At 41.3% G+C, this 19,626-nt stretch overlaps 2 non-coding genes across 2 annotated transcripts; one reads left to right on the forward strand and one right to left on the reverse strand.

Annotated features, from left to right (window-relative positions):
- The first annotated feature begins 3,905 nt into the window (after positions 1–3,905).
- Positions 3,906–3,979, forward strand: TRNAI-AAU (transfer RNA isoleucine (anticodon AAU)). The gene has a single exon. It is a non-coding gene; the product is annotated as a tRNA-Ile (tRNA).
- Positions 3,980–13,102: 9,123 nt separating this feature from the next.
- TRNAA-AGC (transfer RNA alanine (anticodon AGC)) lies at positions 13,103–13,175 on the reverse strand. Its single transcript has one exon. It is a non-coding gene; the product is annotated as a tRNA-Ala (tRNA).
- Positions 13,176–19,626: the final 6,451 nt, after the last annotated feature.

The following is a 19,626-nucleotide window of genomic DNA, read 5'->3' on the forward strand; positions in this document are numbered from 1 at the left end:
TTCATTATGAGAAATTCTGCACTACAGAATTGTTTATATTGTGACCTATATTCCAGACTTCATTTTACCTGCAGAGGAAAGAATAGCTTCATCAATTTGTCACACAAAGAAGGGAGATGGGTTTATAGTGGGGTTAGTGACTTACTCTACCTGTCTATTAATTAATAGAAACGTGTTACACTCCTTTAGGCAGGCCCACTCTTAGAACAAAGGTGAACTGAATGAAAAACATCATATTGTTTACCTTCCTGTTACCAAACTAATCATTTTTGAATCCACATTTCTGTCTTTTCTTGCTTTTCTCCTGGTACCTCCCAATGGAATCAACTGTGAGATGGCTAGTGTCACCTCAGACCCAAGAGGAGTAGAAGTGGCGCACCATGTTCAGAATCTGATGGGAGGACTGTCAATAATCATTACCTTTGCTTAAAGATTCCAGAGGTGAGTTTGTTCAAATCTCCTTCCTCAAGTAATGGTACCATGTGGGTGTATTTAGGAGTAAGTTTAAATGTCCCCTCTCTTATTTTTGGATCACAGATGTCCTAGGGTAATTGTAGAGGCCCACTTTGATCAGATCATATTGAGACCAAGCGAATCTTTTGGAACAGAAGTGAGTGTCATATGCAAAAAATAAAATAAAAAAAAATTGCAAATCCAACACTACTACATCCACTGGAACAGGAAGATCTGAGCACTGTTGTTAGATCAGTTTGCCTTTGGTTTTATCTTGGAATAGTGGGTCTGAACAAATTAGTGATAGCAAACAATGGGCTTGCTCTGCTCCCTGTGATCTGAGCCAATGATGAGTTAGAGATCAAGAAAGGAAGTTTAATTAGATTAGCTGGCTAATCAGAAGATGGGTGACTAATGTCTCAAAAGACCCATCTTCAAGGATTACCGAATCTTCAAGCAGTTATATAGGGAAAATGGGCAGTGAGGAAGGGGTCCAGGGATTTTGACAGGCTCCAAGCGTGACATTGTTCCATTCTTCTGTCAGCTGTGATGGATACCTTGTAAGTGTGTTTCCTACCTGTGGTCAGCCTGTTCCTGGAGAGAAACTCATAGAACAAGTTTTAATTTATCAAGGTATTGGGGAGTATATACATAGGTGGAGGCCATAAACCAGGAGAGCATGTGAATGTTTTTCAAGTACGTGCAGAGCAGTGAGTAGTCACAAAGAGGAGGGGCTGGGGCCATTTAGCGGAACAAGATGGCCTCACTTTTGCTCACTTACATTAGTGTTAAGATAATTTGAGCTTAGTTTGGGTTGTACAGCATCCTTTGTAGACTTTTTCTGTGTTGTGAGTCATTGGGCTTTGGTAAGTTCTCATTTTATCCTCTTTCCTCACCAATGGGGCCACTCAGGAGACCAAGTTACAATACAGTTATGAGACCTTAGCTCTGAAAGGGTCCTTAGAAAGTGTAGAACAACTGTCTCCTTTTACAAAAAAGACAGCTGAGGAATAAAACGACTTCCCTAACGGACACAAGCTAAAGAGAGACGGGATCTGCAACCAAGTCTGCTTCGTCAGTTACAGAACTAGGACGAATGCGGCCCTTTTTACAGCTTAGGGATTTGATGTGAGAAACGCGGGACTTAGCTGATCACGGTGTTAAGTTGTGTACGATTTTGCATTTGCGCCTTGACCTTGGGCACATGCAGAATCCCGCAGTTAACAAACGCCGGCCGCGTAACCCTTTTGCATCAGAGGGCAAAATAAGGAGAGCTCAGAGCCCGAACATGAAAGGGTCCGTTATACTAGCAGGAAAAACAACGAATCAGGTATAAACCCGGGCGTTTTGGGAGCTGTAAGGCCTCCATCCTCGCTGCCCATCTGTTTCTCAGGCCAGGCCCCTGTCGCGTTAAAGACACAAACTCTCGCAACTTCTCAATTCCACAGACCGTGAGCGCCGCCCACCAACCCTCCCGGCATTCTCCAGGTTGTAAAAGGCTCAGGGTCTCTTCCCGGGTCCCTGAAACCGCCTCCTCCAAGACCTCCATGGTGACGAGAGAGAACGTGGGTGTGTCCTCTGACCGCGCAAGAATTCCGAGGGCGCCCCAGGCGGGCGGCTTGAGAGAGGGGGCTCCCAGCAGCCGTTTAGTTTCTGCATTCGGCCTGGAGGTTCTTGCTTTTTTTGACGACTTAAAAATACTTGTTTCAAAATTTTCACGTTCTAAGGGGCTTGCCCGTGAGTGGGTGGGATAATCGCTGCGGTCGGTCACGAAGTTCAAAGTTCAGAGGCAAGGAAAGGAAGAGTTTTCCTCAGCGCCGAGTTCTTCCATGGAGGAAATTAAGGGGGAAACAGATGATGAAGAGGAAACGCAGTAAAATGTAGGATTCTCTGGAGTTTTGGGAACAGCCGTGGGAATCTGCCACATCGAAAATATGCTCATTCCACCCACCGAGTTCGTGTGAGTTTACATCCCTCATTATTAGGACTAAGGAATAAAGCAGAATGTCGCTCGCCGGTTTCTGGTGGCGCGGTGATCGCAGTGCTCTGCTTTATGGCCTGAACAACCTCAGAGATTTCCGGAGTCTTTTCTTTTCCGTCTTTTTCTTCTTTTCGGGCGCCGGCTTTCAGACCAGACAAAAAGGCATAAAGAGGATATGTGTTATCCTCAACCTATTTTTTAGCAGATTTCTTTCCTTTTTTTCTTTCTCCTCAAGGCTATGTCCATGATGAAGCTCTGAGGAGGAGGACGCCTCCAGCTGCCTCATCCAAGGGCATTTCCTGCCTGTGCAACGCGCGGGAGAGGACAGCAACACTGCGCGAAAGAGGATTAACAAGGGTCAGGATGTGGGGAGGGCCGGTGGATAGAATTTCAGGAGTGAGGCGGCAAGACAGGCCAGCCCCGTGAAAAATGGATTGGAGAGAGATGAGAGTCGAGTCCAAAAGCCAGGAGGAGAAACAGGACATTAGCAAAGTGGCCCAGGCAGAGAAGCTGAACCTCTGTAATAAGGCAAGGCAGTGGGTTGAGACTCCTTTATTTAGTCAATTATTCAGTACGTAGCCACCGTGGGTGTCCCTGGGGATTCACCCTCTCCGTGGACTCTGCGTGCTGCGAACCACGTTACCCGGGATCCGGGACAGTTCCAAAACTGAATCCTGAGGAACCGATGTTCGCGCTACGAGAGAATGGCTAGCCAGGCGGAAGCACGGCTCGCGGAGGGAAATCAGGTCTTCTCTTTGGAGCAGAATGTGTCAGCCTCGTCGGACAGCTGGATCCGCGGAGCTCCCAGCGAGTCTTTCAGTTTCAAGGTCATGAGTCAGAGCTTCAAAGTTGAGTCTTTCTGTGCTCAAGCTGTCAACCGCTTAACTTGTTTTAGGAAGAAGAAATGAAAGGAAAAAAGACTGCAAATGGAACGTATTTATCTAAAGTGTCTTTTTCAAATAGGAATATGGGAATGGTTTCCAGAATTAGGTAAAAATGGAAAGGAGGGGGATGAAATTCTCCCTTTAGGGAAAAGTGGGTGGAGAACCCTGGGAATTGTGCTGGAAGCCAGTTGCAGGGAGGCCTGAGTAGATGACTTATATCTGCCTTGACAGCAGGCGGAGAGCTAGTGGGGCTAATTGTCTTCTTTCAGTTTCTCAGGGGGTGCCTAGGAGGCAGTGGGGACGAAGTAGAAAAGAAGGAAAGAGACGCTCCAGAGGGCGGGTGAGGTTGCATTTTTAAGTAAGGTGGTCATGAAAACCCAACGTCACGAAACACCCAAGCAGGTGACATTTGAACTTTCTTCTTGCAGAATTTTATTTTAACTGAAATTTTGGGCTAAGAACAAATCAAGGATCTAACTTCTTCTAAGGCTCTAAGATGAACCCCTCCAAAAAACTTCCTTTGGTGATTGGAATAATATTCACCGTTAAATAAGTGAGGAGAAAGAGAAAAAAAAGTGGTGGCTCTTGGCCGGTTAGCTCAGTTGGTTAGAGCGTGGTGCTAATAACGCCAAGGTCGCGGGTTCGATCCCCATACGGGCCACGTGTGACTTTTCGAGCCTACGTCGTTAAACGTGTCATGATAGGAAAACCCCTGAGAAAAGGAGAACGTAAATGCATGTGTGCCCGTTGATCTTTTGATGGGATATAGAGCGGATAACTGTGGTTTGTGTGCTTCCATTGTTGTGTCCTGGGAGGATCATATGATGAAGGGAACATACTAGCTCTGAGATTCCAGAAGGAAACTGGAATCAGGGAGCAACGTGCAAAATAGAAATGAAAACACGGGCATAAGGACCTGGGCTTTTCATCTTTTTACATTTACAAAGTGTCCAAATATTTCTCAGCCATGACTAGCTCCTGAGATGGATTTTTCTAGTTATGCATCTGCTTACTTCCTGCAGGGCTGTCCTTGGCATGGGCAGGGTGAGTAAAGCCCTTCAGAGCACCTCAGGCCCTTACCTCTGCCCCATTCTTCATTCCTATTTCCTCCCTTTTCTGTTCTCGCACTTGACTCCAGAGATAGTGGACTTTAGGAAATATCCCATGCAGAACGTGTAAACTTCACTACACTTTGCTTGTCCAACTGTGTATTAGACCCAAAACCATCTTCTGGGAGACATTTGCTCCCTGACATTTCTCCCAGTTTTCTGAGGTTGGGTTCTGTCCCGCCCAGCACTGTCAGATATCCAGGAACGTATCTATTTTGTGGCATTTACCAAGTCGTGAATGTCTGTTGCTCAGCCATCTTCCCGATTAGACTGTAAGCATCTTGGGGGCAGGATGCTTATTTCCTAGTGCTAAACATTTTTAAAAGTCTGCATGAATTATTGAAGAGTGAGAGAAATGTGTGCAGGCATGAAAGAAAGAGTATACCTTGTGCTTCAAATGGATCTCACGGGTCAGTGGGATCCATGATATCTCAACACAGCGTCGTTAGGTAAATGAAGGATAGACTACACTATATGGTGATTGGTCCCATTTCTCCGAATGTATTTCCTAAGGCTCATTCAGAGTGGTTCTTTATGGCCCCAGGATCAGGATAGCGGTGCCAGGATCAGCACAAAGCAAGGCAAATAAATACAATAGTCAGGGAAAGTCAGGAAGGTTGAACTGAGCTGAGGCTGCCAGATGGAAGAGAACAACTCCACTGATCTGTAGTGAATAAAACAGTGAGCCAAGTGTACCTGAAACCCATATTTTCTATAGCATTAAAGTGACTAGTTTTGAGATTTTAAAAATTCAAATGATCAGAACAAGTTATAGTCAATGTTCACAAAACTAGTATTAATGAATTTTTAGTTTTAAGCAGACACACAAACACACAATAGTCATTTGCCTTTTACAATAAGTGAGATTTGTGGTTGCATACAACAATAATTACACAGGGAAGGAAAGCCACAGGGTTGGGTAATTCAATGACTCTATCCTCAATACATGGGCCTCATACTGCAGCTGCTTCCCCTGAAGGAACTCTTGGTCTCACAGTCACAAAGCGAAATCCAGAAACAGAGATATGGAAATTGTGTGTGTGTGTGAGACTTTATTGGAGAAAGCCTTTCTTAAATGTTCTCCCTAAGATTTATCCTTGCATCTCATTGGCCACATTTATGTTACATGCCTTGCCTAAAGTAATCACTTGCAAGAGAATTAAGACAACTAGGTTAGACTTTTAACTCTGAGGTTGGGATCCACCTTCCCTAAAGAAGATGCTTGTGGAAAGAAATTCAAGTGCTGAATGAAATCTTTTTTGTTGTTGTTGGAAAAAAGAATGGAAATAAAGGTGATCAATCATTGTTGATTGCACAAAAAACAGTAGCTGCTATATCTTATTCTATCTCCATCTAGGAAATAAAGGGAAAATTATTTCATAAATTGCCTTACTCATTTCAGTAACGCACACGATGCCGTAGCCAGTATTCCAGATCCAGCTATAACGGAAATAACTTAAATTACAGCTCTAATTGATTGAAGTGATAAAGATAACAATTACATTAGTTTGATATAATAATGTAATGGTTTTTAAATCAAAATGCCATGAATTTGTCTATTATTTAAAAAAAACACCCACTTTGCCTTCCCATAAGATTTACTCCTATGTTTTATTCTTATAGTTTTATCTCTTATTCTTGTCTTTGATACATTTTGAGTTAATTTTTGTATATGGTGTGAGGAAGGAGTGCAACTACATTCTTTTGCATGTGGATACACGTTTGTCTCAGGATCATGTGTTGAAAAGACTGTCCTTTCCCAGTTGAATTGTCTTGGTATTCTTTTCAAAGTCAATGGACTGTAAATGTAAGGGTTTATTTCTGGACTCTTAATTCTATTCCATTGATCTATATGTCTATTCTGATGCCAGTACCATATTGCCTTCATTACTGTTACTTTATCATAAGTTTAAATTCAGACATTTGAGTTCTCCAGTTTTGGTCTTCCTTTTAAGGATTGTTTTGTTTACTGTGAGTACCTAGCTCTTCCATATGAATTTTAGGATCGGTTTGTCATTTTCTACCAAAAAAAAAGCAGCCAGTTGGGATTTTGATAGGGATTGCATTGAATATCTTGATTAACTTAGGGAGTAGCGCCATCTTAACAACAGTAAGTCTTATTGTCAATGAACATGATGAGTTTTTCCAAATTTCTGGGTCTTCTTTAATTTCTTTCAACAATGATATGTAGTTGTAAGAGTATGAGCTCTTCACATGTTATTCTGAATGTATTCCAAAGTACCTTATTTTTTTTGAATAAAGAATATTGTAAACTAAATTACTTTCTTAATTTTATTTTCAGACAGCTCATTGCTAGTGTATAGAAATACAATCAATATTTGTATATGGTTTTTGTATCCTGAAATTTGCTGAACTCATGTGTTAGGTCTAATTTTTTTTTAGTGGATTCTTTAGGATTTTTCTGTATAAAAGATCATGTCATCTGCAAAATGAGAGTTTTACTTCTCCTATTCCAATCTGGATTTCTAAAATTTCATTTTATTGACTAATTGCCTTGACTAGAACCTTAGTACAATGTTGAATAGAAATGCTATTCATCTGTGTGAATCTGGAGTCTAAAATAACAGGAAAAGGCTTTTCTCTATCTTGAAAGGAACACGTTTCCTTTCTTCTTTTCCTTCATAAGGTCACTAGGCAAAAGTTCTGGCCCATTCAAATTGGAGATTTAAAACCAACAAATTTGCATATTGTTTCTCTGTACTATGGACTTTCCATTATGGTCAAATTCTATGCTTAACCATCCTTATCTCCTGAGCATTCTCCTGTGTACTGAGCCCCTGCTATATGCTCAGATTCAGCCCTTCCACAGCAGGGCTCCCTGCTTTCCTCAGAAAACATTTAATTTTTCAATCCCATTTTAGACTCTCTTCTCACCCAGGGACCATGGGGAAACTTAGATGAAAGTCTGTTCTTTCCAAGAAGAGAACCATGGTGGATTCTAATTTCAATCTCTAAATCCATTCTTTAAGCCCTTGATGAATATCTGTGATAAAAGCTCAGTGTGAGAAGCCTGCATTCCACAGAGAAAAGGCGACCAGAACAGTAGCTAATGCTTACTAAATGGTTCCCATTGCTCTGATCCTGCTCCAGGTACTGCAAATCCACCTAGAGAATTCTACTGTCCTCATTTTCCATGCAATGAAATTTGTGAAGGATTTATTACCCCAGTCCTCAAGTAACACCATTTATCCAACTAACTAAACCAGTCCTGTGTGCAAAAAGCTCTCATAACCCCCAGCTGCCTTGATAGTTACAAACTACTCTAGTGACAGTGTTAGAAAACCTTTGGGCACAAGGATCTCAGCAAGAAGGAAGGGTACTATGAGATATTATCAAGGTGAAAATTTCCTGGCTCTTCCCGAGAGCTGAACATGCCACTTCCACACTTGAGACCCCCTTTACTGCCTAATGATTACTCCACAGTAGACATGATCATCTGGCTCACTGACTGACTGACTAATGAACTGAATGAATGAGTGAGCAAATAAATAGTCCTCAAATTTGTCTACAGCTCATACTTCTCTGTCTTACTCTATATCTTACTTGCATCTACAGGACTGGAGGCAATTTTTCCTACAAAAACCACAAACTGAACTTAATAAAAGTTTCCCTGGATTTTTTTAGCCTGATGTGCCATTATATACTAAGAGACTTGTGGAGATTATCTCATATAGTCCAGTTGAATTTTGGAAACAAAACTATAGCATAATCTACACTTTCCAGTGTAATGGAGGGTCAGGTAAGTTACGTTCCTAAGGTCCCAGAGCTGTTAAGTGGCCAAGCCTGAAGTGAGAAGCAAATTTTCAGATTCAAAACATGAGGTCCTTCTCTATTCCAGCTCATAATCTCTCTGCCTGTTCTTCTCCACAGTAGCCCACCTATGTATACACCAGATATCAAATTCCTAACCTGCTCTCTGCCAGCCTTTTAGGTTTAGACTTCTAAGTCAACTTTGACTCATTCTCTTCCTTCAAACACCACATCCATGACTTGCCAAATACAGAACAGTCTTCCTGATAAATCTTTTGAATCTATCACTTCCCTTCCATTCATTCAGTACGTATTCATTGGAGAGCTGCTCTGTGCCAGGGACTGTAATAGGCTTAGGAGATTTGGAAGGAATCTGATAACCCCAGACCTCAAGAGATAGAAGGATAAATATGGACAAGGGACCATCCACTTCCAGTTCACCACTTCCAGTCTCTCTGGCATTGAAAGCTAAATATCTGTTTCTAAAATATCAGTTTCATTAATGTCACTCATCTGCACTCTGATCATTTTTGATTTCTTAGTTTTGATACGATCTTTCTTTACTCTCAATCTCTGGCTCTTCTTTCTACCCACATTGTGATTTTCATCTATAAGGTCAATTAGATCCATGGGTGGATGATATTGTTTAGTTTCTCAACGTGTTTGCTGATTTCTCTACTAGATCTTTCAATTAATGAGAGAGAAGTGCAGATATCTGACTAGAATTGTGGATTATTCTATTTTTCTTTTCAGGTTTATCAGCTTGTGTTTATGAGTTTTGAAGCTCTTAGTTCCAAGTACTGACCAGCCTTCTACATGTTGTGGTTTCAAACTCCATTCCATTTTCAAAGCACTTATAATACTATTTGGAGATCTCTGGAGGGTGTGAAACTCAGTAGCCAGTGTGGACTTGGGCAGTGGGCTATCACTTCTTCGGTTCTCAAAGACTATGGTACGTTGTTTAGGTTCTGAGCCACTTCTTCACAATTCGCAAGTGCATCCAGGAGTTCACAAACAAATTTATGTGTTTGTTTCCACAGTGTCTTTTCTGATATTTTCTGATTGCCTGGGGTTCCCCATTTCACCACAAGAACAGGAACAAGAAAGCTGAGGCGTTGTTTACCCTTCTCTGCCCTGCACTTCTCAGGACTGTGCTGTATTTAGGGCCAAGCTGCAGAAGAAGGAGGGAGAAACAGCCCACCTGGTTATGTTGCTGGAGATCATAGCTTCTCTGAAGGAACAGAAAACAGATTATAAATTGAGAGTAGAACTTCATCCTGAGGCCAGTAAGAGGCAGAGCAAGCCTGTCGTATTTGCCCACAGGTCACAAAAGAGAGAGCGTCCAAACTCCTAATGCATTCAGAGAATCTAATATTTTATTATTTCTTTCAATAGTTTTGAAGATTTGAGGTTGTCTCCTGGAGATGTGAGGTGGAAATAGCAAAAGCTGGAGAATGTGGGCATCAATCCCACTACCTCTCACATGCTAAGCGAGGGCTCTACCACTTGAGCTAATCCCCCACCACTGTGCCTTTTATTTTCCTTCCTCTCAATTTTCCAGTGTACCAGTCTCCACTTTATCTGCTCTTTTGGGCTGCCCAAAGTACATGAACTATCAGGGCCATTAATGGGAATCTGAGACTCTGCTAAGGGAGCATCTTCTGAAGGTTGACCCCGGGCAAGAGTGCCTTGGCTATCTATTCCCCTTCGAGGGAAAGGAGGAGAAAGTCGCCATGGGAAAACTCCAGCACCATCGCCACTTCCCATTTAGAATTTTTGGAGACAGAAGAAAACACATGCCGGTTGCAAGGACTCACCTAGAAAGTCTCGGCTAATGAAGCACAGCTATCTTGGGACGATTATCCGTTTCTTAAAAAGAAAACAAAACAAAAGAAAACAACATATAGTTCACGTTGCTCGGATCCTGCTCCAGGTGCTCTGAATCCACCCGGAGAATCCTAGAGCTATGATTTTCCATATAAAGAAATTTGTGAAGGATTTACTACCTCAGTCCTTAAGCAACATCTTTTATCCAACTAAGTCAACTAGTCCTATGTGTAAAAAGCTTTCATAACCCCCAATTGCCTTGATTGGTAAACATTACTCTAGTGACAGTGTTAGAAAAACTTTGGGCACAAGAATCCCAGTAAGAGAGAAGGAAGGGGAGACTAAATAATATCTTCAAGGTGACAATTTTCCAGAATATTCCCTTGAAAGGTAACGTGCCACCTCCACACTCCCAAACTCCTTTACTGCCTAATGATTACTCCACAGTAAACATCATCACCTAGTTTATCGCACATTTCTCTTACTTGCTTTTTGTCTCTTTCCTCCCAGTTCACCCAACTGGGATCTCCTATACCGCTACAAGGGAGGGATATTTTTTTTTTTCATTCTTGAAACACTGCACTTAGAACAGTCCCAAACAGCATATGTGCTTACAAAAGATTTGTTAGATGAATAAGTGAATGAATGACTTTCACTTCCTTCACCCCACAACTGCAAATTTGGTGACAAAACATGATGCTGGGAGAGAAATTTCCCCTACTTCCTTCATCAGATGGAGAGGAAGATCAACCATATAATATAGCTTGTAGTTTCCAGTGTAGTCTAAATTTCTTCACCACCCATTTTGTCAAACCCCTGGGAGGTGACTTAACCATTCTCAGTGGGGATAAAGCCAAACTACAAATGGTTTACTGATGGTGGCATTTTTGTTTGTTTGTTTTAATTTTTTTTTTTTTTTTGCTGCTTCTACTCTGTGTTCCATTTCACTCCTTTGTTTCTCAAGTACTACATAACCAATGTCATGTTAGATATGAACCCTCTCCAAATTTGGAGCTCCAGACCTTCAGGTTATGAGATGTGCTGCTAACTGCACTAAGAGAGGAATCCCTTCTGACCTGATCATATGCAGAGTAAAATATCAAACTTTAGTCTCCAAGTGCAGCGGTCTTATCAATTTTTGGCACTTGAAGAACACGATCAATGCTACTTGAAAATCACTCCATACAAGCCAATGCTGCACTGGAAGGATTTCATACCCAGGAAGGGTGGAGTCCACATCTCTCCAGTATTCACCCAGCAGTCCCACTCTGGCCTGCAGGACCAGGGACAATTATACCTGTCTTTTGCTGCCCTTTTCCTTCCCCTCTTGTGTTCCAATAATCTGGCTGTTCCCTCAGAGATCTCAGTCACTCTTATACTTTCCATGATACCCTTTGTTCAAAAGAAACACAGGACATACCCAGTTCACAGACTGACTGATAGTCTTTAAATTTGTCCCTAGTCCATACTTTTCTGCCTTACCCCATACCTCCACTTGCATCTACACGACTGGAGACATTTTCCCTACAAAAAACAAAACTGAACTTATGATAAAAGTCTCCTTTTTTTCAGCTTTATGTGCTATTAATTATGCAAGAGATTTATGGAGATTATTTCATATAGACCAATTGAACTTCAGAAACAAAACTAAGTATCATAATCTAGATTTTCCAGTATAATGGAGGTTCAGACACATTAAGTAATGATCCTAAGGTCTTAGAGACGCTAAGTGGCAAAGCCTAAATAGAGACACAGATTTTCAGATTTAAAACGTGACATCCTTCTCTGCTCCAGCTCACGATCTCTCTGCCTGTTCTTCTCCATAGTAGCCCACCTATCTATAGAGCAAATGTCTAATTCCCAACCTTCTCTCTGCTGGCCTTTTGGGCTTAGACTTCTAAGTCAACTTTGACTCATTCTCCTCCTTCAAACACCGCATCCATGACTTGACAAATACTGAACAATGTTCTCGTCCAACTGTTTTGAATCTATCACTTCCCTTCCATTCATTCAGTACATACTTTTTGGAGAGCTGCTGTGTGCCAGGCACTGTAGTAGTCTCGTTTGACTGAGAAGGCCCCAGACCTCAAGAAATGGAAGGATAAATATGAACAAGGGACCACCCACTTCCGTTTTCACTACTCCCTGGCATTTGCCGTGAAATATTTATTTCTAAAATATCAGTTTAATTTGTATCACTCTTCCGCACTTTGACCATTCTTGATTTCTTAGTTGTGATATGATCTTGTTTTGCTCTCAACCTGTGGCCCTTCTTTCTACCTACATTGTGATTTTGCTCTATAAGGTCAACCAGATCCCTGGGTGGGTGATGATGTTTAGTTCCTCAATGTGTTTGCTAATTTGTTATCTACTAGGACTGTCAATTAATAAGGAGTGTTGATGTCTGCAACTACAGTTGTGAATTTTTCTATTTTACTTTTCAGGTTTATCAACTTGTGTTTATAAGTTTTGAAGCTCTAAATTCCAAGTTCCAAGGTCCAACCAGCCTTGTGTGTGTTGTAGCTTCAAAGCCATTCCATTTTCAAAGCCATTACTGTACTATTTGGAGATGTCTAGAGTGTGTGCAACTGAGTGTAGAGTGTGGACGTGGGCAGTGGGCTGTCACTTACTTCAGTTCTCAAAGTCTGTGGTATGTTGTTAGGATTAGAGCCACTTCTTCACAATTCACAGGTGTATCCAGAAGTACACAAACAACTTTCTGTGTTTGCTTTTCACAGTGTCTTTTCCAATATTTCCTGGTTACCTGGGGCTTCCAGTTTCAATCCGCTGACAAGAAAGCTAGAGTGTTATTTACCCCACTCTGCCCTGTACTGCTCAGGATGTACCACATGTAAGGCCAACCTGTAGGGGAAAAAGAGCAATTGAGCGTGTTGCTGGAGATCACAGCTCCTCTGAAGAAACAGAAAACAAATTATAAATTGAGAGTAGAGCAACATACTGAATGCCAGTAAGAATCAGAGCAACCATATGTCTTCCTCACCTATAGGTGGTTATAAGTGACAGAAGTGTCCAAATTCCCTAATATTTTAGAGATCAAAGGTTTAAATGATATAGCCTGGAGAATGTGGGCATTGATCCCACCACCTCTCACATGCTAAGCGAGTGCTCTACCACCTGAGCTAATTCCCCACTTGCCTGTTACACACTTTCCCCTACTGCCTCCTTAGCCATTTTTGTTTCTTGCTTTCTCCTTCAGTTTTTCAGTGTACCAGTTTCCACTTTTTTATTCACTCTTCTGGGAGGCCCAAAATACAGGAAATGTCAAGTCTCTTAATACAAATCCAGCACTCTACTAAGGGCTCATCTTCTCAAAGAGGACCCGGGGCAAGAACACGGTGGCTACCTATTCCTCTGCCAGGGAAAGGAGTAGAAAGTCGCCCTGGGAAAACTCTAGCTCCAACACTATTTCCCATTTCATATTTTCCCGGACAGAAGAGAACACATCCCACTCGGGAGGACTTATCCAGACGGGCCTTGATAATGTAGCACAGGAATCTCCTAATAGTTATCTGCTTTTTTAAAAAAAAAAAAACAACAAAAATAGACATGAGTGGGACTATCACTAGTTCTTTTGATGTGCAGCATCCTGGAAGAAGGAAGTGGGGTGATTTTTCCAGGATGACAAGCAAGCACTGTCTGTTTCCGCTTGATTTTGAACCAAGGACCTCTCACATGTTAGGCAAGCGTGATAACCGCTATCCTACGGAAACTCATGCCTTGAACTGTCTCTAGAGATACATGTTCCCTTCCTGGGAATGCATGTCATTTAGCAATTATATATCCATACCATATGAGAACGGCAAAAACTACAAAATATTGCAGACAAGAGCCATAGGAAATAAGAGGCAAGATCATATCAGACTGAAGGAACAAAAAATGGACATTGAGGGGTACAGATGAGAAGTGAACATGGGATGGAGTGAACATAGGATGTGAGAATTCCTGTTTTAAGAAATATACCTGTTCAGTTGGAGTGGTGTGTGCATATGTGTGTGTCTGTGTGTGTGTGTGTGTGCACATGGATGCCTATGTGTGTCTGTCTGTAAAACAGACGTGAGGGAAATAGTAAGTGAAAAGCCTGGATACATGGAGATACATTGGGGAGAATATTGTGGAGGCTTAAGAACCTTTGAAAAAGTTCCAGGTAAATGGTTTACATAATCAAAGTAAAATTTTAGGAAAGGGTTTTAGTTTTACATGCCAAGAGTTTGTAAATGAGTAAACTCGAAATGGAGAGAAAAGAAAGAAATTATAAAGATATTAAAGGATTGAGTTGTATCCTGTTAGCTCCTGAGGTTAGTAGTAGCATGAGTCTTTCTGCATCTCCAGCGCCCAGTACACTGCCCAGTACAGAATACATCTTCCATAAACATCATGGACTGGATAAAGGAATAGATAAATGAGAAGAAAGAGAAAGGTTCTGGAGAGATTGTTCAGGAAAGATCTAAGGCATTTGTCTAGAGACTGAATGTAGAGATTTGAGGGAGAAAAAGAAGTCCACGGCACTTAGAAATCTTGAACCAGGGTGGCAGACACAGAATAGATTTTTGAATTAATGTCTGATGAAAGGAAGAATAAATCCACTCATTTATAAGTATTTGTTATATGAATGAATGAGCGAATGAAGGAATAAACTGGAATGGAGAAAAACAGATGGTGAGACTATGAACCTCGTTAAAAGTAAAGCTCATATTTTTATTTTAGAAAAAAATCAGCCTCCTGTATCTGGTTTTATTCCTTACAGCCTTGTGTTTCAGTTCCTTTGAGCTTCAGTTTTATCTGTAAAATGGGAAGAACGATATTTAAGTTAGCTGCAAGGCTAAATCAAACAACTTGCATAAAATTAATCTCTTAGACAATTTCTAGCACATGGTGCTCAGAGTCTTTTTGTGTAGAATATTATTTGCCTTTCAGGAAACTGCTCTCAAGATGTGATAGAAAATTTAGTGAAAGTCTTTTGTCATCTGCTGACTGGCTCATTTAGTTTGTAGTAGCAGGCTTCTGAAACACAAAAAGAAAAGTGGAGGAATAGAAGATATTCGTTGCAAACAAGATATGATTTTCCAGGCAAAATGGCTTGATCCAAGGATCTAAGTAGGGTCTTTGTGTCTGGATTCCTTGTTCATTCCTTTTTAATCTTTTTCAGGCTATACTCCAAGTCCCCAGTTGCTGTCATCCTTCTCTCACAGGCTCAGAGAGATAGCAAATGAAAAGAAAGAATCTCCCATGAACCACTATAGGGCTTTCTTCAGCCTACAGATGGCTCCTTTCATCCAGCCTTTAAGGAGAACCAGTGGCAGAATGTGATCTTCAGGGAGCAAGCTCTGGACAAACTAATCTTCAGAAATCCATTTCTGGAAACACGTAAATAAGAAATGAAACAGTGTATCGTCTCCTTTCGACTCCCTAAGAGAAAATCAAGGAGGCAAAGTTGGAATCCTACAACCCGGAATCAGATATGTCACCATTTTGTGGTCACTGGCACCACATAGAATAGAGTGTTTTCAAGGATAATTTATCCTGAATGAGCTACTGCTCTGTCTACAGTGTCACCGTTCTGGATGTGTCTACTGTCTCTTCTTTCTCTCTCCATCTTCCAGCCTCACAGAATGTTAAAGATTTCTGCTCTATCCAATGTAAGGATCCTCACAAACCCTTTAGTCAAATCCTCCAGCCCTCTGCATCCTGGTACTCTCCTGAAGAAGCAGAAGATAAGGGACCATTTTAGGGCTTCACTGTTAGAGAACAGAAAGAAACTGGAAATTAAGGACCCATGCAGAAGAAAATGGATAAAATAAAATGTATGCAGAAGGAACCCTGCTTTGAATTCTGTTCTACTTTTCAACCAACATTCAAATGACTATCAGCTGTGACTGGGTTATAAGAGAAGTCCTAAACATTTGTGATCCTTACACCTTTATTTCTTATTCCCTAATTATAAAATAGAAAATTCTGTTTGGGAAAAAATAAAAATTATACATTATAAATAAATTGCAATTCATCAGTAAAATTCAAATATTGGATAAAGCACAAAGAAAGAGAGGAATACATTAGCCGATGCAGTGATTAATATTTTGCAGGTATGATAGGATGGTTTATTTTTATTATTATCTTTTAATTGTAATTTAATTTAATTTTATTGATTTGCTGGAAAAGATTCGCTCTGGGCTCACATCTGTTGCCAATCTTCCTCTTTTTTTTTCCTCCTCAAAGCCCCCATACACACTTGTATATTTTAGTTGTAAGTTTTTCTAGTTCTTCTATGAGCTCTTACTACGTACGGCACGGCTACTGACAGACGAGTGATGTGATTTCAGGCCTGGGAGCTGAACCCAGGCAGCTAAAGCGGAGTGCACTGATCTTTAACTGGTAGGGCATCAGGGCTGGCTCCATATGATGGTTTATTGAAATATTAATTTATATTTCATCTGCCTATTCCCTATCCTTACCTATTACCTGAATTTCAAGTTAAAACCCATATTTTATGGCTTATCTCTATGCAGTTAGGATATAATGAGGTCAAAACAGTGATTTGAGCATAAAGAATCTCATATTCTAGAGGAGAGATAGAATATTTAAAAAGAGAACCTTCATAAGACACTTTCTGTATCACAGTGTTTGTGAGGAGGATGGAATAAGTTGATGCGGTAGATACTGAGTATATGGCTTTAGCCAGGGAGGTGGTCTCTGTAGCACAGTGACATTTGATTTGGGGAACAAGTGCCAAGAATTAGACATCTTACTAAATCTAGGTCAAGATTAGAAGAGATATTATTCAGGAGCTGGCAGCTGAAAAAGGGCCTCTGTAGACAGCTGGCAAACTAACCCACACAGAGCCCAGTTGCCAGATACCCACAGTAGAACCAAAATGTAAGAAACTTTTTTATCTCATTTCCAGACCATGCACGAGTGGCCTAAGCATACGTTGGGGTTGCTGAAGGACCACCCATTCACAGACTCTCCAAGAGCATCATCCGTAGGACTCTTTGCATCTGAAAGAGTTTTAGCTCAGGTTGAAGGAAAGGAAATTCTTTGTGAAGAGTGAAATGCAAGGACTGTTCCACAGCTCAGCATGGCAGAAGCATAACCCTCTGTTTCTTCCTTCCATGTTTTTGGGCTTTATCAGGTTCTGCTCACAAATGGGGATGAAATACATATTCAAAATTATCTGGTGGGATTTTTTCCCAATATTTAGTCAGATTTTATTGGCCTCTTCAAAGAGGAAAAATTCTATCTTGGGTTCTATGTGTGGAAATTATGCACCACATGGTTGTTGCATAATTTTGCAGGCACCTCTGAAGGTTTTGATCAGCATTGTCATTGCAGGCACTGTGAAAGTTGGGTCCCAGCAGATGGATAAAGAATATCCTGAAGGAAGAACTTCGCAAAGATCTTACTTTTATTCTTCTTTCTTGAGTTTTCTTGAAGAACTCCCCTTGTTTCACAATATTCTTTTTATGACAGTCTGGGTCTTTTTGATCTCCTTCTAGCTCCTGCTTCTCTGAGATGTCAGATTCACAAATTGTCTTGTACATCTTGTCTCTCTAGGTGTCTCCCACCAGCCTTCCTTGTTTATTCCCTGGTTCAATTACAAAGCAGTGGAGAGGGCTTTTTTTGCACCAAAGTCTCTCTGTTCAGAAAACAGGGTGGGTGGTCCACCCTCCCACTAGCCATTAACTGTGGATCTTGAGTGAAAATGCCCAGCACAGTCCCATAGAGATGATGCTTACTCTCTCCACAGCATTTTCCAGGTCTTCCTTCCTTATCCATAGCCCACAGACAGAGAGTATTGGTCAAAGAGAGAGCCTGAGCTGACTTGTGTGTAAAATAAAAAAGAACCAGAAATATACAATTGCCATTTTTTAAAGAGGTCCAATATTTCCTCTGCTGAGTTCAGGAGAGAAGCTCTGAGAATTGCAGGTGCCTCTCAAGAAGAAATGAAGGAGCAAAACTGGAGAAAACAGGTGTCTTTTCCACTAGTTCTGATCGCAAAGAAGGCATCCTAACATTTGACCTAATTCCTAAGCTCTAACCCTCTTTTTGACCTGTGGTCATTCTAGACATGTATCCTAACCAATTGTATGGGTCTAACCATGTGCCACAGGGTTACTTCACTGCTACGGAAGATAGCGTCTTCTGATCTGACTGAGAGCAGAGTATCTTAAACATGAACTCAGCAAAATTACAGTGAAAACCTACTGTTTCCGTCAGGGTGTGGGGAAAGGTAGACGGATATGATATCATCCTGGGAAAGATCTAGCTCTGAGACAGTATCACTATTTGAATTGCCAGGAGGCAAGTGAAAGTGCCAGCTGAGTAGGGTTCCAAGTTGGAATTTTGAGACTCTTCCACAGGTTGTGTATCTCACCATAAGAACAAGGTTGAGATTTTTACCTGATTTTGAAAATATGGGCACCTAGGATAACCAGGGTGGGCAGCTGTCTGGGCCTCACATCTGCACCATCATCCCCTCCCAGTGTGGCCCAGGTGCCTGGGTACAACTTGGTCTCTCCTCTAATTTTCCAGAGAAAGGAAGCATTGGCGTAGGAAGGCACTAGGATCTTTGGACAAGAATAAGGTAGGGTTAGGAGGAGGAAGAAATTTTAAGAGAACATTGGAAAGTGGAAATCAGGGCTTTTACTCAGCATTTAATTTTAAAGAAATTAAGGAATGGTCAAGAAAGATGAACAACAAAAACACTGATGGTCTAGGGGTCAGAATCCCTTCTCAGTCTAACTATCTGACAAAAAATTTGAGATTCTGAGTCAGAAATAATGAGAGAAGGCTTTTGTCCATCATGAAAGACACGATAACTCTCTTTTCTTCCTTCTTTCTTGAGGTCAATAGACAACAACCCTGTTGCATATGCCTTTCAAATCGAGGACATGAAACCAAGTTGTTTCTCTCTACAACGGACATTCTGGTCAGATTCACTGCTTAACCGTTTTGACCTCTTGAGCACTCCCCTGTGTGCTGAGACTCTGCTGTGTGCTCAGATTATGCTCTTCCACAGGAGGGGTTCCTGCTTTCCCCAGAGAACTTTCAGTTTTTCAAGCTTGCTTAGGGTTCTCTTCTTACCCAGGTACTTAGTGAAAGCTTAGAGGGAAGCCTACTTTTTCCTAGAAGAGAACCCTGGTGGATTCTCACCTCAATCTGTAAATCCATTCTTCATGCTTCTAATAAGCATCTATGAGACAAACTGGGTGTGAGGGGCCAGCATTCCACATGGAAAAGACAGCCAGAGCAGTAGCTAATGCTTACTACTCTGTTCCCGTTACTCTGACTCTGCTCTAGGTGCTGAGAATCCACCTAGAGAGTCCCTCCATTCTCATTTTCCGCATGAAGATACATGTGAAGGATCTGTCAGGTATCACTGTTCATGCAACTAAGCCCACTTGCCTTATGTGCAGTTTCCTTGATGGGTAACCTCCAGTTTCCTCGATAGGAAAAATTTACTCTAGAGACAGTGTTAGAAATCCTCTGGGGCACAAGGATCTCAGCAAGCGAAAAGGAAAGACTATTAGGTATCTTCAAGGCAACAACTTTCCTGAGTCCTCCCCTGAAAGCTGAACATGCCACC

The sequence above is a fragment of the Equus quagga genome, chromosome 15 (genome assembly GCF_021613505.1).
Source record: "Equus quagga isolate Etosha38 chromosome 15, UCLA_HA_Equagga_1.0, whole genome shotgun sequence".
Lineage (NCBI taxonomy): Eukaryota > Metazoa > Chordata > Mammalia > Perissodactyla > Equidae > Equus > Equus quagga.